This window comes from Melospiza melodia, chromosome 3, assembly GCF_035770615.1.
Source record: "Melospiza melodia melodia isolate bMelMel2 chromosome 3, bMelMel2.pri, whole genome shotgun sequence".
NCBI lineage: Eukaryota > Metazoa > Chordata > Aves > Passeriformes > Passerellidae > Melospiza > Melospiza melodia.
In genome coordinates this window covers 133,110,809-133,123,660 of record NC_086196.1, presented here as the reverse complement: position 1 = coordinate 133,123,660, position 12,852 = coordinate 133,110,809, and the positions used below count along the sequence as shown (strand labels likewise).

At 40.9% G+C, this 12,852-nt stretch overlaps 1 protein-coding gene across 1 annotated transcript in view; it reads right to left on the bottom strand.

Moving 5' to 3' along the window:
* Window positions 1-11,679, bottom strand: part of PRDM1 (PR/SET domain 1) — a 100,816-nt gene extending 89,137 nt beyond the window's left edge. The window contains exons 1-2 of the mRNA XM_063153093.1: window positions 11,591-11,679; window positions 10,827-10,864 (exon numbers count right to left, since the gene is read on the bottom strand). The gene's annotated coding sequence lies outside the window, so the exon portion shown is untranslated. The remainder of the gene's footprint in view (window positions 1-10,826; window positions 10,865-11,590) is intronic.
* Window positions 11,680-12,852: the final 1,173 nt, after the last annotated feature.

Genomic DNA, 12,852 nt, shown 5'->3' with positions numbered 1-12,852 from the left:
AAGATATTTTAATCTAATTTCTCTTGTTCTTTTTTTAAGTTATACATGTAGCATATTCAGGTTTTGATGTTTTGCTTTATTCAACATTCCAGCTGATTACCAAAATATGAAAATAAATTTTATAAAATATTTATCATTACCAATTTCAGTCTCAGACAGCTCCTATTTTAGTTTTTTAGCCTTGTTTTAGGGAAAAAAGATTAAAAAATCTGATATTTGAAAGGCAAAAACATAAGAAGAATGTGTTTCATTGTTTTTAGCAAGCTAAACAGCAACAAACTCATTTTCTCCCACTGGCTAATCACCTAAAGTATGAAGTGCAGTGACTGGCATTTCCTCCAGAAAAAAAATATTTACGTAAATACTGTAAATAGACCCCTTTCCTCAGCCAAAAATGCCTGCTATGGTATTAGGTTTTTTATAAGAAAGCAGGAGCTAGAGATGCAAAGAGCTAGACAGACTGCACCCTTGGTCCTTGGGTTTCAGTGTTATGGCTTCCCAGTCTGCTATGCTGATATATCATCTTGAACTATAAAGAAAAATAACATGACATTACAGACCAGCTCTCAGCACTGGCAACAACAAGGATTTTGATAACATTTAAAAGACACCCCTTTAGCCTCTCTAACAGTGATGCCTAACCATGTCTCAAGCTTTTGTCTTGCTCTCTCATGTGTCCAGGCATGTGATAAAGCAATTAAAAGGTTTTCCTGCTTAGAAATATAGGCAATAACCGTAGTGCTAGGAAAGAGCTGCATTTTCACAATATTTAAAAGGTAACAACTAAATTGTGTTGGTGCTCAGACTGTGCTATCATTCCCCCTTGTCCAGGCTCTCTGCTCCCATCACCACATCTTTGCTGCCGGTGGCAGAACAGGTCCACTGCTCTGAGAAGCCAGTTTGGGGAGATAACCCTGCAGAAACCTTCTTGATTTTCTGTGGTTAAGTCTGCAGGTTGACGTCTGTATGGTGGTTGGTATGGGATCAGCTGTGAGCCAGCTCTAGAGCAAGGGAGAGGGCAGAAACTGCAAGGAAAGAGGAATTCAAGCTGTTGTGGACCTACACCTTCTGGAACAATGCCACTTTGGCCAAATCACTGAAGAGGGACCAAAGATACAACTGAAGGCCTGAGGCAGGGTCCAGGAGGTAAACATCTCACCACCTCTACTCATAGTCAATATAATGGTGGGAAAATTAAAGGGCTTACGTCTGAAGGCAAACATTCTTCAGGCTGAAGCTTCAGGAAGCAATCTTTAAGGTAACCAGGTCCTACCACGTAGCTTTGAAATGCATACAGCAGAACCACCACCTTAAAGTTCAGTCACCACTTCACACAGCTTGGCAACCCAAAAAACCAGAGGGTTGACACAGTGAGCACACAGTACCACCAGCTGAAGGCACACTGCTGCTCTCAAAGATGCAGTGGGCAAGCAAAGAGGAGCTGGGTGAAGGTTTTACTGCGGGTTAACTTCAACAGCCCAGCCTTGAGATCGATCTGAGCAGCACTTGCTGCTCTTGCGCCACGGCTGCCACAGGCAACAGCAAGGCTGGCAACCCTTTTCTTGTGCTGCTGGCTGAACAGACCTCCCAGCAAAATTAGCAGGCCACGAATTAACAGCCCCTTTAGTGCCTGCCAACAGAAAACAAAAATAAAACAAAACCATGTGGCCAAGAGTTGAGTAAAATGCTGTCACAGGCCTTCTTGCATATTTTCCCCACCCTTTGACTGGGGGAACACACTGTGAAAACTTTGCAACTAAAGAAAACATTTGCAAATTATACCCAGCTTATTATTTTCTCTGGAATAAATCTGGGTAAAGCAAAATAAGGACTCGATCTCAATCTCTATCTCAGAAATAATACCTTAAATCAAACTGTCTAAACAACCCTCTTTATCACCTAGTGAGATACAGATTTCCCAGGCCTGAGTCCAGAAAGCAAACCATGTGCCCCAGGAATTCATCCAGAGCAAACTGGAGCTGCAGAGCCCACCAGGAAAGAGAAAAATGTGTATCATCAAAGCACTGGTAACTTTCCACAACATGTTAGAAAATTATTCCAAGAGGTCTTATGCACGTTGAGAACAGACACCAAACTAAGCTCTTGATGACCACAGTTACCCAACACCCCCTCTTACTTCTTCTTACCAAACATGCACCCAAAATCATAAGCAATTTCCTTCATGCCCTATCTATATACAGATATCCATGAAAAAGTCTAACAGTGAGTCTGCTGGCTTCCTTGAGTCAATGGAAAATTCTGCCTGAAGTTCCTCATAGCTAACAAGGTGCCAGCACTGAAGCAACATGAAAAAAAATATCAGGACTCTCATGTAAAACACCTTTGTTATATCTAAGTCAGATGTGTCACAGAAGCAAGCGAAACATTGATGGTAAAAGTTTCTCTACCTTAATAAATTTTTCAAAAAGCTAGTTTTTCAGCAAGTTCAGTTAAAGAAGATGAGAATTACTGCCAGGAGCAATAGCATACATTATTATGACACAAATATGTACCAGCACACATCCACATAACCCGCATAAAAAGAAACCAAGCATAATTCTACTTATTCTGCATATCTAAAATTAAATCTAATTTTTTCTGACCATGCTCAGCAACAGGGGAAAATGTAACAGGTGTCATTGTTTCTCCCAGGTGTAATCATCTTTTAAATTCGCCTGTGTGAGAAAAGAAAAGCCATTTAATGAGAAGGATGAAACTGATGATTAATTAAACAACTTCGAGGGCCTGGAGGATTCTCCTCCATTTGGGATAGATTTATTTTAGCTCTAAGCAAGCTGAAGGGCAAGAGACAGATGCTTCCTTGGCTTTTTATTTTAGCTGGTATGTGTTTGTAAAGGCTTGAAGATGTTTCTCACTTTACTTGTCAGCCTTTTTGGCATCGGTCATCCAGAGGTCTCTGCCCCAAAACACAATGGGTTTTTTTAAGGGCTTGTGACAATATCCCAGTGCAGTCCAATGCAAGACTGGACATTAGTTTTGGTATTTAAGAGGAAGCATTTGCTAACAGTATTTTTCTTCTGTTCACTGCCAGCTTTTTGAACTGCATATTTGTATGTAACTGAAAGCAAGTCACCTCATCAGAACAGGCTCGTGGCTGATTTTCTAGTGAAAACTTGCAAACAACAAACAGGAGGACAGGTCAGAGTTGCCGAGACATGTGGCCCCTTTCCCTTTTTCTTACACCACCACCACCTAGGGGACCTTTGATCTGAATGTCAGCGGTGAAAATACACAAACAGATACTCTCTTATTATATACTCACAGGTGTACATTCCTAAAACTGTTACATTCCATTACTTTCAGCTGTGCTTGAAAACAATACCTTCAGAAGTTGACCCCTTCTCTCCTCTGATGACACTGGTGTCCGAGTACAAAGCATCACAGCAAGCACGGTATTCCAAACAGCAGCAATGATCAGCCAACAAATTCAAGCAGCTCGTGTAAGGACAGGGCTAGAGCACCGACTGAAGTTTCTCTGTGTTACTTACACCGTGCATCACTTTACAGCATGCACAGAAAGGCTGCTTCTCTCATTCAGGGAACACTCCTGGGCCAGCTGGAGTTTTGATGCAGAGAAGGCTGGATTTAAGGCAAACTCGTCTGTTTTACCAGTGCAGCAAGAACTAAAAATCTTATTGAAATACACTCAGCCCCTGTGGATGTTCAGATCACTTCCCATAACAGCATGCAACGAATCATCTGTTTGGGCTGGGGTTATTGAATGCAAGAGCACATCCCATCCTCATAATGTCCCTACTTTTAGAAAAAATCAGTCTCCAACTTTGGCAGCTTAACAAAAGAAGAAGTGGTCTTCTTTGTTAAAAATATGGCAGCATAATTCAGTAACTGGAATGGAGGAAGAAAACGTGAGGGAATTTCTCCATTCTTTTCTCTGATTATTCGGTACAGTGTTTATCAGCAGGCTGGTACCACATCTCCTTTAGTTAGAAAATTAAAAGTTGAACTGCAAACATAAAAGGCACCATGAACCATGCAATAACCTTCAGGCATTTTAAGAGCAGCAGAGGTTAGAAGGGCAGCTCCTGACTCTAAACAGCACCTATTGTTTCTCTTTCTTCTTGAATAACAAAAGAAGAGCTGAAAGCTATTTACCTGGTTTTACCTCTGTCAGATCTCATTTCCCCCTTTATTTTCAGCAGATGATCTTATCAAATAGTGTAATTTCTAACAATTGCTTTGATCAGATTTTGGTTTTTAATTTCGCTGTGATAGATGATTTCATTCTCAAATAGATAACTCAGCATACAAAGTCATAGCAGAAAAGCATTTAGGAGACCTCAGGAGTCTGTCAATGTGTATTTAAATTAAGAGTAACTACTTTTAAGCTCATAAGTTAAAATGCTTTCATTTTGAAATCATGAGAGCCAACTCACAGTACAAGGCTCTGGTCCTGCAAACACTCCCTCACAAACAACTTTCTGTCTGAGCCCTCCCATGCGTTCCTTTCCTGCTGCAGATTCACATAGCTGGACACTTCACTTGCCCAAAGCCAGCTGCAGAGCAAGGCTGGAAGGATTAAACTCCTGATCCACAAACTTTCCAGTGTTCTGCTATCCAACGTAGCGTGTCCATTATATTACTGTAATTACTTATAAACAAGAACCTTACAGGAGTCAGCACCATGCAGACTTTGTGTGACTGGCTGGGAGGGGTCTGTAGTTCATACAGAATTATAGAATCATTCTGTATATAAAATCATTCTGTTGGTATATAAAATCCTCAGATATCCAGCCTTAAAAAAACCTCTTGCTACGAGATAAAAGCAATACACAATATATAAAGTTCTTCCATTAAAATATTTGTAAAACTTTCGAAAAAAAAAAAAAACAACAAAATTTTTGGGGGTGTTTTGCTCTTTAGGAAAAAGGCTTCTACAAAACAAATAATTTCTAGCATTACTGATTTTCACTTAGGAATTTAATTTTTTTTTTTACTTTCTCTAAATCACAATACCCATCTCTTGTATTTTATAGACTTCTGTAATTTCTTTAAAAAGGTAGGGGGGAAAAAACCCTTGAAAATATGTAACAGAAATCTGAACCAAGAAATTATTTTATTGCTATAGATTAAGTGCCAGTGAAGTATTTGCAACCATAAAAACATCTTTAGACATAACAATCTATGATGCAAGTTTGCAGCACTTGACTTTTTGTCACTAGCTGCAGTTTGTAAATGTCATACAGAACTTTAAGAAAATCACTAAAACCTGTGAAATAACAGGACTTCCTTCTCATATTAAATCATCTTATAAATTCATATTTTTAAGGAATTCTAGTATAAGTGTTTAGAAGTTCATTTTCCTTATGTAACATGCTAACTATGAAATCTAACAATGTTACATTAGCAGGATCAGGTTCTTAAGTTAGAAATCTATCAGATACTCAGCTGCTATGAACTGTCATATCTCAGCAGGAGCTGATGTCCCACTAGGACTAATTTCGGACCAGCAAAGTGTTTCTGACAGTAAAACAGGTACAAACAAAGAGTGAAAACATGTCTTCTTATACAACACGGAAATATACTGAAGAGGCACATTTTTGAAAGTGGCTCACTCTTACAGCTTTTCAGTCCAGTTAAGAGTTTCACTGGAATATTTTCACTTTCTGCAAAGACAGCATCACCAATAGAAAATAAAATCAAGCCAAGTTCTGAAATGTGCTTTACTTTTTTTGGCATCAACTCTCAACCTCTTCCAGCTCCATTTCTATCCAAAGTTTTTCCTAACTATGAACAAAAAGAAAACAGACATCCAAGTGCCTGTAAAAAACTAAAATTATTACATACATTATTGGTTTTCTATGTATCTCTGTTGAGCCACTTGAAATGTTGTAATTACATATATTTCCTGCTTTCATAAAATGTTGGTGAAAGGTTTGGTTACTATGGTCCTTTATAGCTCTGGAAGAACTGACAAATGGAAAGAGGAAAGTAACTTTCCAATCAATTCAAAGGAGTATGGTCATTTCCACTTGCAGAATCCACTCTCTATCAGCCTCTACAGACATTTCTGTGTCACCTTATGCAGTACAGAAGCATCTGGGCACAACTTTCCTCTTACTACTTCCTTTTTCAGTGAAGGTATTATTAATTTATAAAGATCAGGAAAAATTGGATATGAGGTGAGAAGTTTGAGAAAAAATGTATGGTTAGGCAATTAATATAATTCTCCTCCGAACATGCCTGTGTCGCTGTGTTTTAGGATTTATGATTTCTCTGTTTTTCAAATCTCACACACACAAGTATCTCAAATCCTTCTTCAAAACCATCAATTTTGGGCAGGCATCTAAGAAACTTGATTACTTTTCTACATTAGTTAACAAAGCAAGTTTTGTTAAAAATATTTATGCTGAAATTCTAAAAATGGCATTATACTTCAATGGGAAATGAGATTTAGCTTGAACATTTGGAAATCAATCAGATTTCCTATCTCTAATGAAACAGATTTCCCATGTCTAACAAGAATTAGTTTAGCAACATTGCTTTCAAGAATATTTACTAGTGGCTTGTAAGAAAGAGAAAAGAAGTTTATTTCTACTCTTTACTGTGCAAGTATCATGGGTGGGATGACTCCCACCATACAAGACAAAGTCAGTATTTTCAATTATTTTGTACAGATGATGCAGTTTAGTAACTAAAGGTATTATGACCCTTAGCAGACAAAATAAAATTATTCTGGGAAATAGATGCAGGGGGCAAGGGTTTAAAACTTCTTAAAGTAAAAAAAATTGTTAATAAGGGAGTTACTAGCAACAGTATTAGAAACCTTTAATTACAGATACACCATGATCTGGGTGCTATTTGCAATACACTTGCTTTTGGCAAGCTAGACAGGACTGGAGGTTTTCAGAATATAATTGCAGGTGTGATTTTGAGAAGGGCAGCATTCTTCACTGGCTTGCAGAGTACATAGAGCATACATAACTAACGAAGCATATACACCATCACGCAAAAGAAAAGCCTCCAAAAGCTTGAAAGGAGAAGGAAAGTAAGGAAACATTATCCCATCGCCCATCCATGCTTCTGGAATGTGGGCAGATCATAGTAAAAGTTTAAGCAGCAGGAAGATTAAAGGAAAACTGTTAAAGCCAAAAAGGACACTCACATCATCTGGCGTAAGTCAGCCGTGCCTCTGCAGACTTCAGTGCAGATTCGCTGATTTACGCCAGTTGATGTTTTGACCCGACAGCTTCACAGAAGATACAATCGATTAATCGTGGGCTCTATTCCGATTAAAAGCTTCTCTTGCCATCACAGCACATCTTGCCCCAGCTGGAAGCCACTCTGGCATTTTTCTTTTTGCTAGAAAGCACCCCATAGGCAAATTCCAAAATCATAATAATAATAATTAAAAAAAAAAGAAGTCTGCATAAACTGTCAACTACTGTTTGTTATAATTTACCATTTTTTGGCACATACAGACATAGCAGGCACTTCATAGAAAATACTTTGAAGACAATTCCCTTCCCTGCAGAGCTTAAAAGACAAGGTCCATTCTGCAAACACAGGGCACTGCTTGACCAAAAATTATTGCAATTACTTCAGTGGCATTTCTCACAGCAGTAAGACTGTGCTTATTATGCATGCTGGTAATTTCAGGTCTTGTGATGAACATGGCAAGCAAGAGAGGGTAAAAGACAAAGATATTTTATAGAGAAATGCTTCAGATGCACAACATTTGCAAAGTTTTCTGACCCTGAACACTTTTTCTATGCATTTAATGAATGTGCCTAGTTTTCACAAATATACTCAAACTAACCCAAACCGACCAACCAAAAAAAAAAACCAACAACCCAACAAAAACAAACAAACAAAATCCCAACAAAAACCCCACCCAGAAAAACCCAACCCTTTGAGGCTTGTAATTTTTCAAGTACATGATGCTTAGTGTGTGGTTTCTACTGTGATACTTTATTAAGGAAAAAATCCTTAGGATTATTTGGTTTAATAAAAGAGTGGAATTGGGAATGGTGGCAACACTTCTGGAAGAGTAACACCCATATGGTTTCAAGCATGGACACCCAGCCCTACACAGAGAGTACAGCTGCAGACCCTGACAAGACTTCTGCCCAGCCTTCAAATTAAAAAGAAAAGTGGGCCAGCTGTGGAACTGAAATGCTATCAGGTTTGAGGAGGGCTCCAGGGGAAAAAAGGTAGTAAGTTATAATTCTTAACAATGAAGATCACTTTTAACTTCACATCCTGAGTATCAGAAAGCCACTATCATAATTTCAGAGCATGCAAAAAGAGGAGTGACCTATCAACTCAATTAAAAAGTATCTCTAGGAATACTAATGGTGTGAAGGCACAGTATCTTTCCAAGTATTACTTGGAACTAACAAGTATTTAGTTTTAATGAATAGGGCAGATCCATATTGGCAAGAAGTGGCAAATATGAACATATTTGTTATACAGTGAATTTATGTTCATTGTTATACAGTGAACATAAAGGCACGTTCCCTTCTTTGCCCCTTTCTCTGGGCCACAGACTTTCATGGTAACATTTAATTACTACCGCAGGTTGAGTCATTCACTTTGACAAAAGCTAACACTTGAATAAATTTTGGTATGACTGTGATATGATCTGAGACACAAAGTTAAAAAAAATCTGTTAGACTTCTTCTTTGTACAACTTTTAGGAAAGTACTATTATTTATCTATTGTTACTTTTAAGACATAGGTAGTATCTTGTCAGTTTTCACTAGTCTCAAAGGAATGAATTTTGAAAACAAAGCCACAAGAAACAAAATCTGTGATGACAATTTGCATTCATTGTTTTTCAAAAACACAATCTTCACCATTAAGAAGAACATTTCCAAGCTTATCAGTTAAACACACAGTACTGTATTTCTACCACAGTCACAAATGCTAAAACACATTATTATTAGGTGCTTTAGCAAAATCTTAACAGCTGCTGAGAATTTCAGGGAGCATTTCTACAACTATTGGCAAGATCTAGCAGGCTTGAAAATCAGGAAAAATGAGATCCGGTCACTATATTTTTAGGATCAAACCTTTCCAAAAAAAAAAAAAAAAAAAGGTCATAAACTATGCAATCATACATGCAACTTGCAGTTAAACTGTCAATTGCACTACTCTGCCTCTTCTTATGTAGTTACATATTATGCTGTAGTCTTTTAATTTGACAAGGGGAAAAGTTTTTGTGATTACCAGAGGTGCTCAAAGAACTTTAAAATTCCCATTATGAAACAGCTGTGTATCAGTGTGAGTATTTCTGAAATTGTATTTGCTGCTCTTTAAAGGTTACTTATTTCAAACTGAAAGTGATGGTATGATCTTTTTCACTTCAATCCTAAATGCTTTACGAGAGTTACAGAGTGTTTTAATTTGTTATATTTGCTGTACTGGCTTACCTAATTTATGTAAAACTGTTCCCTCTTTTGAAATGTTTGATAAAGATTCATTTGAAGGATGCACTGTCCCACATACATTTATTACTACAGAAAAACTTTTTAAAAATTACACTGCTAGCAATAGAATCCATGAGAACACTTCAACTTTAGAAATACTTTCAGATAATCTATTTGGCTTCTATTTGTCTTAAAGGAATCACATATTTAGAGGAGAAATGTATATTTCATGAATTTTTATAGTCCATCTGGAACTAGCATTTCATATTTAGCAACTAGTGCAAAAGAGAGTTCATCTGAACACGGGAGCTAGGATTCCACTTAATTTGTCATCTGTGATTATCAGTTGGAAGCCTCTGAATTTATTAAAGACAACTACTGTGTGATAAGGACAGTAGAGACACTATTAACCATGTCATTTAAATTGCCTGAGCTGGCATCGTGCCCAAGTCCTTCAGATCCATATATCAACACACTTGTTGCTGACAAGGACTCATTTTAGGGGGGGAGATGAGGAACTCCCTCCAAACTGAGTATGCTGTACAGATTTCTACAAAAATTCATGAGAATAAACAGCATTACTTGGTCCTTGTATTTTTGATTCCCACACCAGAGAATGACAAAACAATGACAAATAAGTGAAAGATTGTTCTTACTAGGGAATAAAAAAAAAGGGAGAAAGCATTTTTTCAATTTTCATTTAAAATTACTTGAATTTGCATTTTACAAGCATATTTTACTTGTAACTGCGATGCTGACAAACTAACAAAGACGCCGCACTCAATCACTTGCTCTGCCAAATTTTATGATCCCATATCTCTCCCACCCTTGCCTCCTCCACAGGATCTCTTGCTTTCACTTCATTAAGCCTGTAGGAAGGAGAAAACCTCTGGTGGCTGGACATAGTTTATCTCCAAAGCGAGTAAGAGTAACTTTATTTCACTTCTGGCAAGAACCATGCCACAAAATAACAACACCACATTTGGAAAAGATGCAATTAAGAAGAATACAGGGATAATTTTACCCCCAATTCATACCAAAATAAATACTAACATCTTTGATGGAAATAACCTACATGTTAAGTTAGGCATATTACTTTCACTGCAGAAAAAAACAGAAACTTTTTCACTGTAGTCTTCAACTGCTGTTTTCTGATTAAGAAAAGGAAAGCTATCCCGTTTTTGGAGGGGAAGAATTCATTAACTTAAGAATCATTTCAGTGTGTAAAAGCGGCTAATTTCTCTGCTAAAACATCCTGTTCTCCCCAATACGCACGCCGTGTCCAGCAACAGCTCCACACTCTCCTGTTTATCGCTTCCCAGCGCGGCTGCGCTGGCTCTGCGGGCCGGAGCGAACACCCAGGTACTCACAGCACACGTGGGCACGGTGTAAGGGCTGGGGAAGAGGCTCCCTTACCTTCCACAAACTGTCCTCTGCCGTCTTCAAGGGAAGATCTGGAAACACAAACCCAAACCTCCTAAAGTAAGAGTGCAACCAGCAGCCAGCCACGCTTCTCTGCCGTGCCCCCCGCCCCCCCACGCCCTCCAGACCACTTTCCCACCGCTTGCACTGCAAACAGCGACTTTCCCGTGGCATTTATTTTTTACTGGTGAGCCATAAAATCGCCTGCCTGTCCAACTAATGCGAGCATCATTATTTTCATTTACCTTTCACCATCTCAATTGAAGGAAAGAAGAAGGGGGGAAAGCAGGAAAGCAAACGCATAAAAGAAGCTTCAGAAACACGAGTTTCAACTCATTTATGAGCCCAGATAAAGGTTAATAGTTAAACTCCTTCCTCTCCCTCCCACCCTAACAATTATTGGTGCCCTTCAAGAAATGAAATATTTTTTTGTTCTCATTTACCAGAGGCTAGACAAACTGTTAACATCTCCACTTTATTTACGGGTTGAGCAAGAGCAGTTCCTCAAACATCAACATTTTTTACGTTAATCCTGGAGAGAATCCACTTCTCTAAAACTACAAAAATTTGCCAACTTCTGTAGTATTTATTTTTAACGAACGAGAGCAAGAGCCTTGAGCTACCCTCCGCTGAGGAGGGGAAGGGGGAAAGTGCAGCTCCACTCTCCCAACTTTAAAGCGCTTTCCCCCACCACTCAGCCCTGATCACTCTCCATCCCATCACTCCCACCCCAAAAGTTTCCCCTCCCGATCCCCCACCTGCTCCACGTCCAGTGGGATTTCAGGGGAGGAAACAAAATTTGCGAAGTGGTTCCTTTTGGGCGACTTCTTCAACCCGTCTGGAGATTTAAACCTGAAAAACAAACACGTCTATTGAATGCAAACTAAGCTTTGGGGGTTGCCGAGTTAATTCCTCGGCAGACAGCTACTCTCAGTGTCTGGTTACACAAACATACCTACAGACAGGTTGGAGGGGAGTCCCTTAGAAACCAAGGAGAGGCGAGGGGGAGGAAATAAAATCAAAATAGAAAGGTTGGAGTGGGGGACTCCATGGGGCAGCGGGGTAAGTAGGCTGGAGAGAGGGATGATTCGCAGCTGGAGACAGGTTTAATACGCAGCACTTACAGGGAGACCCAAAGCAAGGGCAGGGTTTGAGCCCCGAGGTCTCGACTGGGGATGGGGGGGAAGGGAGGGAGTGTCCTTTCGGGTAGCGGTGATAACAACTTTTTACAGACAGCCTAAATAAAACAAAGGAAGGCACAAACCCGGCCGGGCGCGGAGGCGCGGGCGAGGAGCGGGGCTGCTCCGGGGGCAGGCGGCTCCGCGCCCTCCTCAGCGGCGCCTCCCGGCCCGGCCGTGCCCCGCCAGCCCCTCGCCACCGCCCCGCTTACCTGCGGCTGCCCCGGGCCCCCGCAGCATCGCGCCGGGCACAAAGGGGCGGCCCCGGGAGGCGCGGTGCTAAGAGCGGCGGTGAGAGCGCTGACAGCCGCGGCGAGCAGGGAAATTGGGGGGGAAAAAAATAGTTGCAAGGGAAAAAAAAAAAAAAAAAAAAAAAAAAAAAAAAAAAAAAAAAAAAAAAAAAGAGGTGGAGAGACGACCACCCTAACGAGCCGCCGTGATCATGCTGGGGACGCGAGTCCCTCCTCCCGGGGGCAGCGCTGCGGGGCGCGCTCCTGCCCTGCCCTGCCCTGCCTGAGGGGGACGCGGCGGAGGTAGGGGAGGGGAGGAGGGGGAGCCGCCCGCCCTGCCCTGCCTGGCCCGGCCCGGCCCGGGTTCCAGGGAGGGCTCGAGTGCGGCTGCGGAGGGAGATGCGGACGGTGCGGCTGCGGGGAAGGGAGGGGAGGCGGCGCGGGGCGCCCCTGCCGCGGCGGGCGGGGAGGGGGCACCGCAGCCCTCAGGAATTATCCACACACAGCCCCGGGCCCGCTGCTCGCCCCCCGTGCGGCCGGGCTCCGCTTCCCCGCTGTCACATGGCCACCCCTGCCGCCACCCCCAGAAGGGCTTCGGGAGTCGCTTCACTT